The sequence below is a fragment of the Rhipicephalus microplus genome, chromosome 2 (assembly GCF_043290135.1).
Source record: "Rhipicephalus microplus isolate Deutch F79 chromosome 2, USDA_Rmic, whole genome shotgun sequence".
NCBI classification, from domain to species: Eukaryota; Metazoa; Arthropoda; class Arachnida; order Ixodida; family Ixodidae; genus Rhipicephalus; species Rhipicephalus microplus.
In genome coordinates this window covers 64,472,965-64,492,738 of record NC_134701.1, presented here as the reverse complement: position 1 = coordinate 64,492,738, position 19,774 = coordinate 64,472,965, and the positions used below count along the sequence as shown (strand labels likewise).

The 19,774-nt window shown below is 46.1% G+C and overlaps 1 protein-coding gene across 1 annotated transcript in view; it reads right to left on the bottom strand.

Annotated features, from left to right (window-relative positions):
- LOC119170865 (heat shock protein beta-6) overlaps positions 1-5,755 on the bottom strand; it is a 171,684-nt gene extending 165,929 nt beyond the window's left edge. Inside the window, exon 1 of the mRNA XM_075886519.1 lies at positions 5,654-5,755. The gene's annotated coding sequence lies outside the window, so the exon portion shown is untranslated. The remainder of the gene's footprint in view (positions 1-5,653) is intronic.
- Between the last annotated feature and the right edge of the window lie 14,019 nt (positions 5,756-19,774).

The window sequence follows — 19,774 nt, the reverse complement described above, 5'->3', positions numbered from 1 at the left end:
CCCTTTACACCTGCCTTGAACTTTGAGAAGAGCTCCTCAATCGGATTGAAGAAAGGGCTGTATGGCGGTAGCCACTTGACTGTGTGGTCGCTTGCCGCGAGGACAGCCTGTTCGGCGTGGCGGTGCGCTGGTGCGTTGTCAAACAGGAACACTGCCTGTATTCCTGGTTCCTGCTGTGAAATTTTACTCGACACTTCTGCAAGAAAGTCGTTGAAGACAGCCCAGCAGTTTCGGTAGGGCGAAACGAGGTGCTCCAGCATGCCGTTTGTCAACGAGTGCGAAGGGGGCGAATGTAAATGATATAGCCTGCATGTCAGCAAATGGCCTTCTCCACTGGACAATTGCCGACAAGGTCCACTGGGCCAAACTGAACACGGCTTCACCTTCATCTCATGGGCGTGCGCCCCAACATGGTGAAGGTGATAGAATGGTCCTGTGTATGTCAAAGCAGTACGTGACTCTGCGAGAACTATTTGAGACAACGTGTGTAATTTGTACAAACTGTTGCCTAAATAGAAGCATGAAAGTTTACAAAAATGTTAGAACACACAGGCGAAATATATTCGACTTATTTATTTAATTTCATATCGAGAGAGACGCGAGACTAAGGTGCCTCCATTTTGTTTGCGTTGGTGTTCTCGCAGTTTGCGCATTGTGTCGGGGCCAGCATTCACAACGCTGGGTGTGGTTTTGGTGTATCGTCCCTAGCAGAAGATGCAGCGGTGTGACGCTGTGTATCGGGGTAAGGATACGTTATCCAAGCCAGCCTCTCCAAACGTGCGCGCAGATAGGGATCCATCCCACAAAAACTCGCAGTACAATACAAAAGAACATCGAGACGGCAGAACACCGCTTGCACGCACGGGCTGACATGGGCATCTCTTGCGAGTGTAGGTTACACACGCATGACGTGCTCATGCACGTCGTGTGATGCTCCAGCTCCGAGTGAATTTCATACCAATAGCGGGGAAGGAATTGGACTTACGAAGTCTTTTTAGAGTTAGTGGCGAAGGTTTCAAGCTCACCTCCTGAGATTATGCTTTCGCCGTTTCTAATGATCAAATTAAAATTTCTAGTGACACAAACCTTTTCATTGGGCAGGCAACATTTTCCACTGCCTAAATAAATATTTTCAGGTGACCCAGTGAGGCACCACATGTAAATGACAAACAAAAAACAAAAACTACATAGATATTGCTTTTTTAATCTGCACTCTACTTCCTTACTTCCCCTGATGACTCTCCACAGTTTCGCATTCATTCTTCATCTTCCTGCTGCACAGAGGCACCTGCTGCTCCCTACGCATCTGAGCGCACACTGGAAAGAGGCTGAGCAGACGACGCGACATGGATGGTATACATTTGTAGAGGCTAGTCTACCTCCCTCTTGGCTAAAATGCCTTCTGAGTTTGACAGTTCTAAACGTAACTCGTGAAATAAAAAGTAGTTTGCACCACACAGTGTCCCGAAACCTATATTTTGCCCGATAACATAAATACCGGGCTCCAGCGGTACTTGAAAGCAAAATTTCAGGTTAATTAGCGTTTATATAGGCATCGATTTCGAAAACAGACATTTACAGGCACCTATACGAATTGAGGCTACAACGCCCGAAATAGGTATATATAGGCACTATAAAAGCACTACAAAAGCTCTCCTCGCACTCTAATTTGGGCTCACGTGTCAAACTGACATGATATGAGCACAAGAAACGAAACAGGCGTTTGCATATAATTCGGCTATAGTCATAACACTGTATATCCTTAATCAAGCATAAGACGCACGGTCTGCCTGCTCCAAAGCTTGCTACAAAAAGATTTGTCTACCACTCCTTCGGCTCAACAATTATTTCATCTGGTTATCCTGTGAAACAAATCCGTCGTAATAGAGGGCAGTCCCCATACTTGAGATACATACTATTGCTATTTGCAACTGGCCATTTGATGATGCGCCATTCAATGCTGTGGCTGACTCGTGCCTTCCTTTCTACATTCTACGCCACGCCGTTTCTTAGAGGTTAGTGTGCTTGGAATAAGCGTGCCTGTTTAGTGAAGAACGCCTGTCCGTTTACAGTATTGCGGCCTGGCTGCCCGCATTTTCAAGGCATTCTACGAAACACGAGAAGCAACAAAAAAGACGCGTACATCTATCTACCCACACGACGAGCTGGAGTAAACGTGTCGCAGGGAGGGGAGGGTATCGGTTGAATGTTGCGTAATTGAGTATGGTTTGTAAAATGCTTAATTGTAATTTCGACTTCATTATTTCTATTTATTAAATGAAGGAGAAGCGCTGCCCTCAACGAGCGATGTGACACTGTTGTTGGGTTGTACCGCACTGCTGCTTGAAGGTACTGTTGCTTCCATCGCATCTACACGAGTCAAGAAAAGCGTCAAGTCAAACAAAAGCCATGTAAAGACGCCTTTGACTGAATTCGAAACGCGCGATCTGGTGCCTACGTATACCGGTTAGCTCGTGAATGGTTGTGCAGGCTCAGAAGTTGGTTTTTTACTAGCAGACGCTGCCTGCAACGGCCTTCAAGTTAATGTTCTCTCAATGACGTTTCGTTTGATATTCATGAAAGCACGTTAGAGAGTGCTTGCATGACTGTTAGTCGTGATGACGTCACGTGAGTCCATAGTGATCAAGTCGGTTGGCCGAGTCATAAGTATAACATTATTGCTCTCTCACAGACGTTTCGTTCGATATGCATGAAAACAGGTTAGGACAGCGCGTGCGTGTGTGATAGACGTGATGACGTCACATGAGTCACTAGTATTCACGTCGCTAGGCCTAGTGAGAGCATTCAAGTTATTACTCTCTCTAAGACGTTTCGTTTGATATACATGAAGGCAGGTTACAGAGTGCTTGCGTGGGTGTCAGGCATGATGACATCACGCCAGTCACTAGCGATGACGTCACTGGGCCTTGTGACAGCGTTCAAGTTATTACTCTCTGAAAGACATTTCGTTTGATATGCATGAAGACAGGTTTGACACTGCGTGCGTGTGTGTCAGGCATGATGACGTCACGCCAGTCACTAGTGATGACGTCACTGGGCCTTGTGACAGCGTTCAAGTTATTACTCTCTCAAAGACATTTCGTTTGATATGCATGAAGACACGTTTGGACACTGCGTGCGTGGGTGTCAGGCATGATGACGTCACGCCAGTCACTAGTGATGACGTCACTGGGCCTTGTGACAGCGTTCAAGTTATTACTCTCTCAAAGACATTTCGTTTGATATGCATGAAGACAGGTTTGGACATTGCGTGCGTGTGTGATAGGCATGATGACGTCACGCCAGTCACTAGTGATGACGTCACTGGGCCTTGTGACAGCGTTCAAGTTATTACTCTCTCAAAGACATTTCGTTTGATATGCATGAAGACAGGTTTGGACACTGCGTGCGTGGGTGTCAGGCATGATGACGTCACGCTAGTCACTAGTGATGACGTCATTGGGCCTTGTGACAGCATTCAAGTTATTACTCTCTCAAAGACATTTTGTTTGATATGCATGAAGACAGGTTTGGACACCGCGTGCGTGTGGGATAGGCGTGATGACATCACGCCAGTCACTAGTGATGACGTCACAGGGCCTTGTGACAGCGTTCAAGTTATTACTCTCTCAAAGACATTTCGTTTGATATGCATGAAGACAGGTTAGGACACCACGTGCGTGTGTGATAGGCGTGATGACGTCACGCCAGTCACGAGTGATGACGTCACCGGGCCTTGTGACAGCGTTCAAGTTATTACTCTCTCAAAGACATTTCGTTTGATATGCATGAAGACAGGTTTGGACACCGCGTGCGTGTGGGATAGGCGTGATGACATCACGCCAGTCACTAGTGATGACGTCACAGGGCCTTGTGACAGCGTTCAAGTTATTACTCTCTCAAAGACATTTCGTTTGATATGCATGAAGACAGGTTAGGACACCACGTGCGTGTGTGATAGGCGTGATGACGTCACGCCAGTCACTAGTGATGACGTCACCGGGCCTTGTGACAGCGTTCAAGTTATTACTCTCTCAAAGACATTTCGTTTGATATGCATGAAGACACGTTTGGACACTACGTGTGCGTGTGATAGGCGTAATGACGTCACGTGAGTCACTAGTGATTACGTCACTCGGCCTAGTGCCAGCATTCAAGTTATTACCCTTTCAAAGACGTTTTGTTTGATATGCTTGAAGGCACATTGGAGAGTGCTTGCATGAGTCTTAGGCGAGATGACGTCACGCTAGTCACTAGTGATGGCGTCACTGGGCTTTGTGACAGCGTTCAAGTTATTACTCTCTCAAAGACGTTTCGTTTGATATATATGAACTCAGGTAAGACACTGCGTGCGTGGGTGTCAGACGCGATGACGTCACACTAGTCACTAGTGATCACATCACTAGGCCGATTGACAGCGTTCAATTTTTTAGCCTCTCGAAGACGTTTCGTTTGGTTTACATGATGGCAGGTTAGACATTGCGTGCGTGGGTGATAGGCGTGATGACGTCACCTAAATCACAAGTGATCAAGTCAGTTGGCCGAGTCATAGGTAACACGTTATCGCTCTCTCAAAGACGTTTCGTTTGGTATGCATGTCGGTAGGCGAGTAAATTACGTGTGCGGGTGATATTTGTGATGACGTCCCCTGAGGAACTGGTTATCAGGTGACTTGGCCGAGTTTTAGGTATCAAAATCCCGCCCTTTCAAAGACGTTTCATTTGATATGCATGACGGAAGGTTAAGACAGTGCGTGCGTGGGTGATATGCGTGAGGACGTCACCTAAGTCACTCATGATGAGATCATTGACCTGGTTAATAAGTATCAAGTTATTACTGTGTGGACAGCGTTGCCTTTGATATGCATGTCGAAGGTGTGATTAGTGCTTACGCGGGTGATAGACGTGATACAGTCGTGCGAGTCACATTGTGTCACTAGTGACTCATTCATGGCTTTTCCCTGTTAAATTCACTCCAAAGCTATTCACTCCACGCATTCCCGAAAATTCTGTGTCGTTTTGAAGTCACAATGTCATCAGGATTAAATTCACTGGCGTCCGGATTAAATAGGCTGGCGGTTGGATTAATTTCAGTGGCACTTGGATTAAAATGAATGGCACCTGGATTAATTTCAGTGGCGGCTGGATTAAATTGACTGGCGCCTAGATTAATTTGGCTGGCGCTTGGATTAAATTGAGCGGGAAAACCTGTAGAATAACTGTCTTGCTACTAATTTTCGTGCGCGACAAAACGTACAAAGGACCTCCATTTGAAACAGCGCGTCGAAGCACGAGCGTGACGTATTGCATGGTGTTTTGCACTCTCCATATTAGCCTTCACACTGCTGTTCGTGCGCGAATGTCGGTACTGAAGATTTTCGTCAAAATTAACGCGATGCGCTCCGGGTCATGCCAGTGCTATAACTAGAGCTGTAAGCCCACCGGAGGTTTAATGTTGGTCCCCTTTCTAAGAAGCTGCGTTCACTTGCTGTGATGACTGAATATCAGAAAGCCGGAGGTTTCTCGAACGCGTGACGATGAATCTCTATTCTAAACAGATTAAACTGCATGTCTGCGTCTTAGAAACAGTCATGCAGACACACTGGAATATGCCCACAAAAGAATTTTACATGGTAACGAAGTCGGATACTCACATTACATACACACGAATAGTTCGTCGGCTGCCACTTGTCACACTTAATTTTGACGCTATATTGCAGCCATCTTTCTCGATCTATAGGAAATGAAAATATTCTGCAACCATTTTTAGCACTGTTGTAGCACTGCGGAAAGCAGCATCCAGGCATCCTGCACAGGGAGAGCGTGAAGAATGCCGCTTTCCATGTCTAGCGGGGAGAGTCGGCGTGAGCGGAGAGCAAGAGAATGGCGTCGCTACCTCCGAGAGCCGGTTTTGGCGGCGACGACCCTTTCTAAGAGTGTCTCTACCCTAAGCGGTAGCGCGCGGATCCAGGCACCCTAATTTTGCTTCACAAACCGCGCCGCGCGTCGCGACACGCGTGTTGCCGCTCAGATACAGTGGCTCAGACTCGACAGCGCGTTTTCGGTGCTCGGTTGCTTCTTCGCGCCATTATTTGGTGGACTGTCGTCTCTTACGAAAGAGTTCTAACATGTGACAAGGGACGTCAATAAACAATGCCTTATTGTTGCGCGCTGGTCTGCAAAAGCGGTTACATAGATGACTCCGATCACCTTTTATTTGAACCATCCTTAAATCCCGATGAGTTTTAAAAAGCCGCCCGTATATTCTCACGGGGGAACTCTAGTGAAGGCGTCGCAGCGTGTGTGTGTGTGTGTGGGGGGGGGGGGGGGGGGTATCGCGTGAAAGTTGCGTAGTTCGGTATTGTTTGGGAATGCTTATTGTTATTTCGTCTTTGTATGTTCTTATTTCTTGTCTTATGAAGACGCGCGTCCTTCAACGAATGGTGGGACGCTGATGGTGGGTTGTGATGATGGTGGGCTGAAGGTACTCGGGCTTCCATCGCATCTACTCGAATCAAGCAAAGTGTAGCCAGAAATTTGTTGTTTTTTTTGGGGAAGGGGGGGGGGGGGTTACCGGCTGCATTTCGGGTAAGGCACCCCCTTGAAATGGTCATTTGTAGTCCTCTACGCCATGGCAAAAAAATTTTTGGGGCGTGGAGGGGGCATACGCCTACGCCCTGCATGGACACAAAATGTGCTATCTGTAACGAGCCGGAAATGATAGAACATGCTATAAGTGAGTGCTGGGATCCAATATTCTTTTGGGAGGTGGTACAAAGAACCCTGAAAAAAGATTTGCTGATAGCACCTAATGGAATGCGTTATATTTCAATGCAGAATGAGGGTGGTGTTCCATATAAAGATACTATTACTGGGCCTTTTACAGTCTCTGGATAAAACGCATGGCCGTAAGGCATACGGATCCTAAAGCAAGATCGGCTCGGGAAAATTTATTGAACGTTTAATATGTGCGTGAGATATATCGAACGTCGAATGAACCTCCACACTGTGTGGAGGTGTTTGATGAATTGGTAAAAATGAAGTGTTTTTAGAAAATTCAAATGTGTGAGGAGACAAATGTGGTTTTATAAATATTTAGTTTTTATTTCCAAATAAAAAATGTTTTAACAAGCAGACACGTAGCTGCGCAGTAGAACACTCGCTTGCCACGCAATGTCCCTGGGTTCGGTCCCCTCTCAGACCGAAAATTTTAATTTTTATTTTATTTGCGTCTCTCAACTTTTGGGTCACGCCCAAGATTATGATATCTCGCTCACAACGAATGACACTGACGGCGACACCAGAGTTTCTGCGAAACAGGCTTTTTAATGCTGTCTCGTTAACGTGGGTGGGAACAGATGCTGCGCCACAGAGATAGGTGGCTGGCTCACAAGTCCAAGATATGCGAGCAACATTTTGAGGTGGGCGATATTGTCAAATATCAGTAACACAATATAAATGGAAATCAAATACTCAAGAAAAATGAGCGCTATACCAGGCGCATTAGCTCCCCTTTTTCCCGGCCTGCCAGAGCGCATCTCCAAGGCACATGTGACGACAAACACAAGAAGGTCACCAAAAAAAATCAATGTGCTAGGAATGAGCTCATGCCCGAAAATGAAATAGGGCTGCGCATCTCCGACGTCTCGTCAGCTACACCGTTGGCGCTCAATGAAGCGATGGACGTTTCGTTGCCTTCCGCGTCTAGGAGCCAAAAATTAATCGACGATGCCGTGCGGTGTTTTCTACTGCAGAAATCTTGCGACAGAAGAACAGCTACTACAAGAAAGTGGTATTGTTGAACGAGACGGCATCGCTGCGCTAATAACGGCGACAATGAAGTACACAAGCAGCTGTCGCGCACTCTGACCACTGTCGCCCATTTGGAAAGTGTATCGAAAGAGGTAGACAGTCTGAACATTGGTGGAGGCATACCACCAGCCGAGAATGTACCCAAAACCATTACTGTTCACCATAAACACTGCAGTGTTTACGCAGCGGCCCAATAGCTTTCTTTGCCTGCGTCTACGGAGGCCATTGCGAGCCATGAAGCCTGCAAAGGTGGTGAAAATCTGGAAACAAAAGGTTCGCCCGTGTGGCTGCCGCAAAAAAAAGAAGAAAAATGAGCAGATCCTGGCTCTTTAGCGAAAGTTTTTCAAAGTTTCGAATGAGAGAATCGAAGATGCCTTTGCTGAGCCTCCTCATTTGCTAAGGCTGCCATTTATGACATCGCTGAAGTAACGAGTGTTCGGCAATAACCTAACGAAGGTATTCCAGAAAAATGCAACTAATACCTCAGCCATCTATCACGCGAGAGATGGCATGATAACTGCGATTTGTAGTTACCGTCGTGAGAAAATTTTTTCCCGATAAAGATAGCTAATAACTACGCATTCCAAAAAAAATTGCCACTTCTAGCAAGATTAATTTTTAAACCGTGTGTTCATTAAAGCGCAGTGGCCATTTGGTTGGGAAATTTTACAGGCCGACGAACACCGGAAAGAACGCGATATATGCCCAGCCGATTAGAAAAACAAGCTACGCTTAAGACGAATCACCAGAATAGAAGGACAATCGCAGACTAACAACTCGTCCTGTCTACTTCTATCCTGACATCTCGTGTTTAGCGCAATTTATTTTTTTAATGTCTTACGAGCTAGTGTCCAATACAAGCTTCTTGGGTTTAGCCGATTCCATCCGAAAACAGCGTTCCGCGGACTGTCGCTAAATAAATAAGTAAAGAAATAAATAATAGTTTGTTTCCAGGTTGGAAAGGCTTCTGAATTTCAGTAGTGATTATGAAGCAAATGTTTAGAAATTTTCATTTTTGAAGCAGTTGAGTTTACTGCGAAAGTGTCAATGGCGAATCTCGGCTGTCTAGCTCTGACGACTGGCGAGAACTGCGACGACAACGCGGATCATTCGCGCTGTAGCTGTCGACGCGCGCGGGCATCAAGGCACCCTAGGCAAAATTGGAGTTACTCTATAGAGTAAGTCTATATGCTACCTAAAGGTAGCATACAGACTAACTCTAAGCAAAATGGCACAGCAGCGCCACTAGTTCTCGCGTCGGCCCCCACGACCACTTCAGAGAGCGCACCTATGGTACAGTTACAGTGTACTAGAATACGTTCTAGTGGCGAGTCCGCGCTGCCTGACGCACGCCTGGTAGCTGCAGCGGCGGCGCTGCCATCGACCACTCTTGAAAACTCGCCCTGGCTTCCCTTGGCAGCGTACGTGGAACACGAGAATGTAAACGCCTGTTGGGTTACGCGCCGCCGCTGTTTTAACACTATTGTGGCTGGGTTTTCAATTATTCTTCGCGTATTCCATAACCGCATTGGTATGTTATGCTGTATGATTTCGCGTCCCTCAGCAAAGAAAAGCTGGTAGCAGTAGAAGGCTAGACGATGCTCTGTATTTTTTTCCCCCCTTAGTGCAGCATTCATGCAATGTGGCTATTTGGCGAGCAATAAATTTTTTTAATGGAATGTTATCCGTGAAACCAAATATCCGTGTGATAATCGTCATAATGAAAAACGTAGGGAATGTCATATATGAGGGGCACGTGCACTAAACTCAGGCACGATAATTTTTAAAACACATGATACGTACGAAAAAAAAACGACTTCGAAAGCACTCTCACTGTCCCACTCGATTTTATTGCACGTGTTTTGATTGATTGATTTGTGGGGTTTAACGTCCCAAAACCCCTATTTGATTATGAGAGACGCCGTAGTGGAGGGCTCCGGAAATTTTGACCACCTGGGGTTCTTTAACGTGCGCCCAAATCTGAGTACACGGGCCTACAACATTTCCGCCTCCATCGGAAATGCAGCCGCCACAGCCGGGATTTGATCCCGCGACCTGCGGGTCAGCAGCCGAGTACCTTAGCCACTAGACCACCGTGGCGGGGCTATTGCACGTTTTTTTTTCACTTGCACAAAAGTTCTTCGTGCACCTTGAATGCCCAAAGTTGACGGAGTAGAAGTGCAGCTAAGTTAGTCTACTTAGCCTCAGGTGTTGCGCTGCTTTTCTCTTTGACAGCACGTTTGCCTCGTTCAAGCCTTTGATTTAAAGAGTGAAGCCGAGTGGTGACATAAAAGCTGACTATGCGAGGAGTGAGACTGTCGGCGTGAGCGCTGCATCCCGCCTTCAATGGAGCGGCACAATGAATCATGTGCAGGATGTCCATTACGCTCTCCCGGTGAACTTTTTGTGCACTAAAGTAATTTGTGAAAATATCTTCAAGTCTTGACACAAAGCGGAAGAGTTCGACCGATGGTTAGAGCAAACCACCTTGATCATTGTGGCGCACAAATTCTGCCGCATGCAAGCGGCGCCCTTCTTCTGTTAAGAGAAGGAGGCTGTCATTACATGCAGAACACTTGGTGGGAAGCACGCACTTTCTCGCCACATATCCGGAAATGTAATAAGTCAGCCTTGAGTCGCTTCTCTGGATGTGGTACTCATGTTCCACAGCTTCACTTTCACATGAGCCTGAAGGTCCCGCTTGCTTTTCCGCGCAAAGCTTCATTTGGTCAATCAGCTGTTGCTTTGGAGTTTCTTCCCTGTCCCCAACATCAAGAGAAGAACTGATGACATCGCCCTCTGCATTCCCGCCTGCAACACTGTGTGCCAAATTATGGAAAGAGAGACGGTGAACAGTGAGCAGGAACTGCTGTGGCGTCGGGTGTGAGTTGCAGCCGGAAAAAAGTCTCACGATTCCGAAAAAGTTTTCCACTTTATTTTGGCTCAGATTGGATGTCAACAAGTATAGAAACCCATATTTCTCACGCAAATAGCGGAGGAGCTCTAGAGTACTTGTTAAAGTGACTCTTACGCCCTCAGCACTTGACTCGCTGAGAAACTTCTTATCAGCATGGAAACTGAGCATTTCCTTAATGCTTTCTTCACTTGCAGAGTTGGGTCTGAGAGCTTCGGCTGTGTACATTGCTGTCATCACAGCAATCAGTGAATTCATTCTCATGAACAATTTCTCTGTCGCATCAATTTTACCACAGATCCTTTCCGGGTACAGTAAAGAAAAAAATGCTCTCAAAGGACCATGCCCAAACAACTGGAACGCATAACTTGTCCGCATTTTTTTTCGAAATTGTTGGGGCTTATGTGGACGCTGGTAATTCCGGGCATTGCCTTCATTGTGACAGCATTACTGTCCAATTTGAGAGCTTCTCTTGCAAATTGCATCGAAACTTCGCCATCTGGGGTGTCAAAAGTTGTAGTAAGGAGCCTGTTTCGAACGTTCTTGACTAAATGAGGAAAATCAGAAAAAAAGTGTCGGAACCGATTGCTGTCAACAGTATGTGGTTTTTTGCATACCACTCCCTTTAAAGAAGCTCTAATGTTAAAGATGCGCCACATTTTCCGGTTCCAAACTGCTGCATCACATGTTATGTAGTCCACAAAGAGGCCGGCTCTTTCTGCTAGAACTGTGGATTCCAGAATAATTTTGGCCAACAGGTCCCCTTTCACGTCCTCGTTGCTCCCGAAAACACCAATTACTTGTGTCCAGCTGCCAACTAACGGCACAAACATTACGACGAGGCCATGGTTGCATGGTAATGTTTTGTCTTTTTCGGGCGTATACAGTCCGAGGTCCACAAAGCCTTCAATTTTCGCACCTGTGGTCACAGATAAATGTTCAGCCAGTTTCACTTCATTGATTATTAATCCACCATGTCAGTGGAACGCATCCAGGTGGGCAACATTTTTTTGCAACACACTCAGCATCTTTTCATTGAACGCATAGCCGCTTCTGTACTGAGCGGTGTATTTACGGAGGGTTGTGTCACTTGGGAGTTCCAAAACGTTCTGTCTTCGCATATACTGGTAGAGCTCCTGGCTTCTCATTTTGAGTACAATACATTCAAGCATCCATTCTTTCTCGTACTTCATGCCCCGCAAGCTCTCCTTTTGGATGCCTCAAAGCACTGCCCGACAGCGAGCTGCTGCTTTGGCGACAACAGACTTATCTTTCAGCGAGTACTTCATCAGCTGTCGCAGCGCACTCGCTTTTGATTTTCTTGATGTGTAAGGTGAGCTTGTCTACCTTCAATAAAAGTCGTTGATTTCTTCGGGTACAAGCTTGCAGCTTCTTCGAAACACGGCTACGGCACAGCGAGCTAACATTATGACTGTTCAGACTCCCTCTTTGACGCCTTTCGAGGCGCCACTGCCGCCTAACAAGGACTTTTCTTACGTATTTGCAAACGACGCAAGCCATTCCTTCTTTAGTTGCCCTGCCTTGGCAGTTAGTACTGTAAACTGCTCTGCCCTCGCACTTAATTTGGCCTTGCAATTTTATTGTTAAGTTGGTTGTGAGACTGCTTTCAGCTCGAAATGCTGCGCCATTGCATAGATGCATGTCATGGGCTTCCTGCAGAGTAGTTATAGCATCTTGAATTGTTGTCACTGACGCGCCAGCCACCTGTTTACCACGCACGAATGTCTTCGAGTGCAAAGCACCGACACTGTTTGCAGTGAAGAACACGGCTTTTTCCACAGTGACTTCACCTGAAAGCGAGTCGAGGGAACATGAGGTAAAGCACACTCCGTCGGCGTCGTAAAGTTCATGCAGCGTCCAGCGCTTCCCGGGCATTTCGATTTCCGTCACCGCAGCGACAGTCGCGGCCGCAAAGACTTTATTGCCATTCGAAGGTTCGTCGACATCTATCACCTCCGCAATCTCCCCACGCGCCTTTTTCTGTTGTGGGACATCGTCATCGCGCTTCCTTTTTTCGCTCATTTCTCTTCAGAGTGGGCTGCTTGCACAGGTAAGCTGGTAGGTTTGGCAAAAATGTGGGGATTGCATCCGAAGTGAGCGTAGGCGTCCCACGTGGAATGCGAACTTCCTCACCATTTATGCGGTGTACGTAGTACCTCGCAATAAAACGCTGCTCAAAATGGAGCTCACATACCGCGCAGTCTGTGGTCAGCGCCTTGTCTGCTCTATGAAGGTTTCTTTCCCACGTGGATCTTCGTTCCGGGTTTGCAGGTGCCTTGAATAGCGACAGCTTCTTCGCGCGTACCCTGTGCTTAACCCTGGAGTGTAGCAGTGATTGAGGCGTTGCTTTCCACTCATTGCCGCACGTGGCCACGTTCACATGAGAGTACACACGTGGAACACAACCACACAGAACGAGAAGCCACCAACACCACTGAAATGAGACGGTCGCGCGTACGCACGTGTGCACAAAACCGGTAGCTTTCAAGAGTGGCCGACGACAGCGCCGCCGCTTCAGGTGCCATTCACTGTGACGCGCGAAGCAAGGCGGCGCTCCCTCCGCTCATTCATCGCACTGAATTCTTCTAGTACACTGTAGTACAGTGTACTAGAAGGGGCAGTGGAGTGAACGAGGCGGCCACGCCGCATCTCGGCTGATTCCCCAACGGGTGACAGTAGCGGCGGCGCTGTGGTCCCATGGTACTGAAGATCTCAGGAGCGTCTGCATTAGGAGCGCACGCGCTCGAGCCTGCGAAAGCGTCTAACTGCTCGTTTTCAGCGCGTTTAATGCGTTTCTGAACCTTTATTAGTGAACGCACCTGCCATGCGTCATGGTGCACGAGTGAATATGCAGGCACGCCGAAATTGCGTCGATACAGTCACTGTTTTAAGAACCTGCCGACCCCCACACACACACACAAAAAAAGTCAATCGGAATTTGAACGGATCCGCCGAGCTTCTTTCTCAATTAGCGATTTGACCTGCGTTACACTATAAGTAGCTACTGGCGAACTACAAAAAGAGGAGAAGTATCAAAACCGTGATTAAACCATACGCTCGTTTTGTCGGCAGTCTCTGCGATATCCAGAACACAGTGTTCCTCATATGAGCCTACATGCACTCGATTGTTTCACGAGAAACCCGAGTATAAGTAACGTTGTCGCAACATTAATCGGTGACAACTCTGTTTTATCATGCCAGTTTTGCGGAAGATAATAATTACTGCTTTCCGAAAGGCTTACTACATTACTAATTAAAACAACACACAAATATATTAAAAAGTGTCATTTGTATATATAGCCCACCTGTCAATCTGCGTAAATTCATTGTAACCAGCTCTCATTTTGTATTGACAGCTTAAATTGTGCTGATTTCCAAATATTTTATTGGCGTAACGCCATCGCAGGCGAGCAAATTTATGACGATGTTTTTATTAGAACCGTACTTCTATAATTAAGTGTCAAAAGTGTAGACAGGAAGCGGTGCATCTTGTTTTTAGAAATTTACCTTGCTTGTATATGTACTACACACACACACACACACACACATATATATATATATATATATATATATATATATATATATATATATATATATATATATATATATATATATATATATATATATATATATACATATATATATATATATATATATATATATTCATGCAATTCCCTTAGCGCAGCTTCTATTTTTAGGCGGTGCATTTGTTAGACTTGAACAAGTTATGAGACCTAATACTGCCGAAAAGGTGACATCTACATTGCGCATTTGTAGAGACACGCTATATTCAGCTTCGCAATTTGTAAACTATTGGCGCAGAGCTACCTATGGCAGATTTCTTTTTTTTTTTTTTTGAGGGGGTGGGGTGTGCAGCAGAACGCCTAACTTTGGCACTTGGTGGTCGCTGTGAATGCGTGTAAATATTCATTATACCCTGAAAAGTTCAGTTACGAAAACATTTCGTGTTGTAGGGGGTTCAGATTCCTTTACTCTCCCCTCTTATGGCTTTCTGGTTCTGCGTGCGTGTGGCACAATATTTGTTTTTTAATCTCAGCTTTCTGAGCACAGCTAGCTTCCAATAAATCGGCTCAGTTATTCTGAATATTGTAGACGCCTGGCCAACAAAGAAAGAGTTAAGAGAGAAGAAATCAATATAAGACACACCCTTTTTTGAATTATTTTCGTTCTCTCACAAGGGCTTTTATGGAGCTCAAATTCAGTAGATTTGCGTGTCATACTTCAAGGGCTATGACATCATGTGCTAGACATGAATAACGGGCAGATACGCAGAAATGTGCATCAAGAAATCGCGACGGAGGAGCCGAAGCGCATAGCAGTTCCTGCACGCGGTTCTTTCAGTACTATTCGACAGTAGCGCCGCCGCTGCAGGCAGCGCGGAAGGGATAAGCCAAAGGGATCAGCCAGTGCGGAAGGGATCAGGAGGCTAAATTAGAGAAAAGTGGACTTGGCTTAACATTTCTTTCGTCAAACAAGGAAAACTCACTGATCAGGCACTACCAGAATTAATGTACGCAGATGACATAGTGCTAATGGCCGACAACAAGGAAGATTTGCAGAGATAGATGGACATCTGCGGTAATGAGGAAGATAGGTTAGATTTCAGATTCAGTAAGAAAAATCAGCAGTCATGATATTTAATGATAATTAAGGTAGTGAGCTTAGAATACAGGAGGTCACGCTAGAGATAACCGATAAATACAAATATCTGGGCGTATGGATAAGCAATGGGACCGAGTACCTAAGGGAACACGTAACATACGTGACGACTAAAAGTAACAGGAATGCAGCTGTCATGAAAAATAGGGCACTGTGGTACAATACAATAGGTATGATGTTGTGAGAAAAATATGGAAAGGGGTCCTGGTTCCTGGTCTGACGTTTGGCAATGCGGTCTTGTGCAGGAGATCAGAAGTTCAAGCAAGATTAGAAATTAAGCAACGTGGAATAGGTAGGCTTGCTTTAGGAGCTCACGGGAATACATCAAATCAGGGAGTACAAGGTGATATGGGATGGACATCATTTGAGGGCAGGGAAGCTTAGCAGCAAGATAAAATTTGAGAAGCGATTGAGAAAAATGGAAGAGCAGCGTTGGGCTAGGAAGGTTTTCAGCTACTTGTACATGAAAAATGTCGATACAAAATGGAGGAAGCGAACCAGAAAATTGACTGGTAAATACTTGAAAAACAGCAGGGGGCCAAACCAAAAAGAATTATCGGTTAAGAAAAAGGTGAAGGAAGCTGAGACCGATATGTGGAGAATTGGCATGATTAAGAAGTCCGCACTAGAGATCTATCGAACCTTTAAGCAGGAAATCGCCAAAGAAATGATCTATGATAATACCCGGGGTTGTTACCTACTGTTTGAGGCCAGCACGGGAGTATTGCGAACCAAGACATATCGGGCCAAATACGAAGGGGTAGACACAGAATGCAGTGCAAGTGGAGAATAGGAGGAAACTGCCGAACACTTGATAATGTTCTGTAAAGGGCTTCACCCTGTAGTTAAGGATGATAGCACAACGTTTTTCAAACCACAGGGTTTAGGGACAGGGAGGGCAAAATAGACTTTAAGCGGGTAGAATTAACTAGAAGAAGGTTGTCTGATTGGTGGCTAAAGTAAAGACACGAGTGAAAATTAAACCCTTCACTGCAAAGTAATAGTCCTCAACTTTACTATTTAAAGAAAAAAAAAGATAAATCTAGTGGTTAGTTCACTAAATATCATGGCTAGGTGGCGTTAGCCGCCGCCCGATTTAAAAGGTACAGCCACATCCATCCATCCATTCATCCAGCCGGCGAGGTGTGGTCACGCCAATCAACACTTCTAGTGCACTTTACCTATGGGGAGCTGCGGAACTGACCTGGTTCTAGTAACGTTTGTTACAGTGGCTAGAATAGGTTGTAGCCACCGTAGCTCTACGATAAGGCTTTTGATCGGCCATAAATAATACTGGCGAGATTTTCGGTGACATTGCCTTCGTTTTCCTCCGATGGTTACCAGCAAGGGTATTGCAGCAATCACGCGAAGTCGGATCAGACGACTCCCAAGAAGCATGACACGCGTCACGTCACGACCGCTGTGCATGTGCAACTAGTCTCCTGAAAAAAAAAAAAGCCCATTGGATTGTGCCGGTTGTCACAGCGGCTGTTGCGCTTACGACCTCCTCTATAGATTGGCGACCTGCTAATACCGGTTCTCTCTACGGCTGCGCTTGACTCTAACTTTTTCAGGCACTGCGCCGTGCTCCCCACCGGGTTGCAGAAATTAGGTGCCTTTTCTCATCTTCTAACCACTACCACCACCACTCCATCTATGGAGGGTCACGTGTTTGTCTAGTTACATAAGTGTCACGAGAGGCCGCCTCGACTTAACCCCATAACAGCCCACGCGACAACTTGGAAAAGTCCGTAGCTCCGTCGGAACGGTTCCCGCGTTTCAACTGTTCCGCGGCAGGTATTTTTTTTTTTATTTTACCGTCGGAACGGTTTCTAATGTGCCACGGCAGATATATTTTTTTCTTCCTTTAGTAACTTGCGTGATGATCTTGGAATTTTCTGTTTGACTAGTGCGCGGAGACGAGGCCGAGAACGTGAAGCAGGCGCATTGACGGCATGCCTCGGCTCATTGCAGCGGTCCCAACAATTACTCAACGCGGCTGCTGTGTGTGTGCTCTGTGAAAAACTTTCTGTGCCGCTGTGTGGTAAACATTCACGCGTCCTTCATCGCGACAACATTGTTAATAATGTCGGCAATGTAATAAGAATGTCAATGGGAGCCCTGCCTTGCTCGACTAGTGGTTCTCACAGGATGCCGCCGTTTAAATAAAAACATTGCTTGCACTTGGTTCTTCAGACATAACATTTGAACGTCTTCATGGTCGAGGAGTCTGTCATTCTTCACTGAAGTAGAAACCTCTAAGGACTATTGTAACTGTGCAATTTATTCCGCCCATTTGAACGAAGACAAGTGCCGAAACTGCAATGCTCACATTTTCGTTTCTTGTAGCACAGTGAATCATCCGAGTCTGAGTTTCAGAGTTGGAAGCTTTTTAGCGCACGTATTACTTCGAGATCACGAATTACATGGAGTACGATTAGCTCCAGGCTTTTTATAAAGCAGCGTAAGCTACGTATAACCACGACCATACTTAACACACCGTTTTTATGCATTACGTGGACCACGTTGCTGAACTTACCATACATTTAGCCTGCTACAAGCAGCGGCACTTAATCATTTGTCCCATTGAAACCAGCACACTTATGTTACTTACAAAGGCAAAATTCAAATGCATTCTCTGTAACTGCAAGTGACCCGAATCTTTCTGAAAATATATTTTGCTGCACTTACTTCCCTTAGTAGAGCCTCTTAACTGCTGTGCCCCTGATTAACCCACTAATTAAATGCTTAAGCCCATTGTTTCAGAAAATCGTCTATGTTATACTAAAGAAAATTCTCATGCAGAAGGAACACACTTCATGCATTGTGAAATTCCAGTACATTTTCTTTGCCAAGCTCAAATCTTGAGCACTTTTCGTGGCTGTGGCATGGCGTGCAGCAACTTCCTTTTCGCATGAGTCTCGGATACGTTGCTGGAAAAATTTGCCAGAATGGGTCGCAGAAACTTCACAAGAATGAGCTTAACAAGTGCAGTTGCATGGGCTACACTGTCATTCCTTTCCCATTTGAACAGAGGGTACATAATGACAGATGAAAGCACGGCACACGTGAAATTCTGCAGTGGCTGTGGTCGTTTGATCAGCAAAGGTGCCGCTCGTGAGGCGGCATATTCAAGCAGGCTAACAAAGACAGCAAATACTATGCTCGGGTACAACAGTCTACCCCTATCAATTCCTGCAATTATGGCAGTTGTCGAGTGCGACTTCGGCGATTTGAGCTTCATGATGCATTCTTCACACGCAGCCTTCGTCCGTCTGCGAGAGATGGGGGTAAGTTGTAGCGCCACGCTTTGCCGTGGCAGATCGGAGAACTAAAAATAATAAACAAGCAAAAACAAACTTGCCGCGCAGGTGCGTTGCAGCACGGGCAGGTCGCTAATCTATAGAGGAGGTCGTGGTTGCGCCATTAGTAAATGCAGCAGCGCAAGCGTACAAGATGGCGACTATCACATACTCACGATGCTGCCGTCAACGTTACTCTCGGTTCCAGAACCAACTTGTGGCACAGCAATATGCACCCGGCAGTGCTGTTTACGAGATCTGACGGCAGCGCCAGAACACACAGCCTAGCGAGTAGGCGCAGCAAAACCGAGTCTTCCGATGCGAAGCCTAGCGAGTAGACGCAGCAAAACTAGGGCCTAGCAAAACCGAACTTGCGTGTGCATGTCATTTTCTTTTTTCGTGGTTAGCAAAAGGTCACGGCTGATTATGTTAAGCGCCCAGGATGCGTTCTTTGAAAACGTGCCAAAAAAGGCACTGACACTTAAGCGTGTCACTGTGTTTTCTTGGTATCCCTGGCGGTCGGTACCAACAATGCTGAGGCGGCCAAAGGAGCTTCGTCGCGCCCTCGGGTCCACTGCCGGGTGCCTATGGCTTAAATTAGACACAAAAGACCCTTTTGAAGCAGTGGCCCTGCCCCAGCAGCAATGACGGGCGTGCACCTGCCAAAACAAAAGCCTTCCAACACCCATGCTCGCGTCCCAACAACGCGTTCAGGCCTGGAAACTGCCATGGACACCATCTGTGGTGCAACCACATTTTGGTCACGACCGAAGAGTGGGATACAAACGGGTTTGTTTGGCTGAGCTAGCCCGAAGTTTGTTTTTCTCCAGGCCAGGTAGTAGAGCAAGACAATTTAGTAGTAACTGCATAATTGATATTTGTAGATGAAGACTTTACTGCAGGCCTGGCAACCACGAGCTTTGTAATCGGTAATGTAATAACTGTTCATAATATGTCGAGCCTTTATACGATGTCTAGGTGAATATTTCATGGTTTTACTAATAAGCACTACAGCTTCTCCACACTCAACATCATTCACTTTGTGG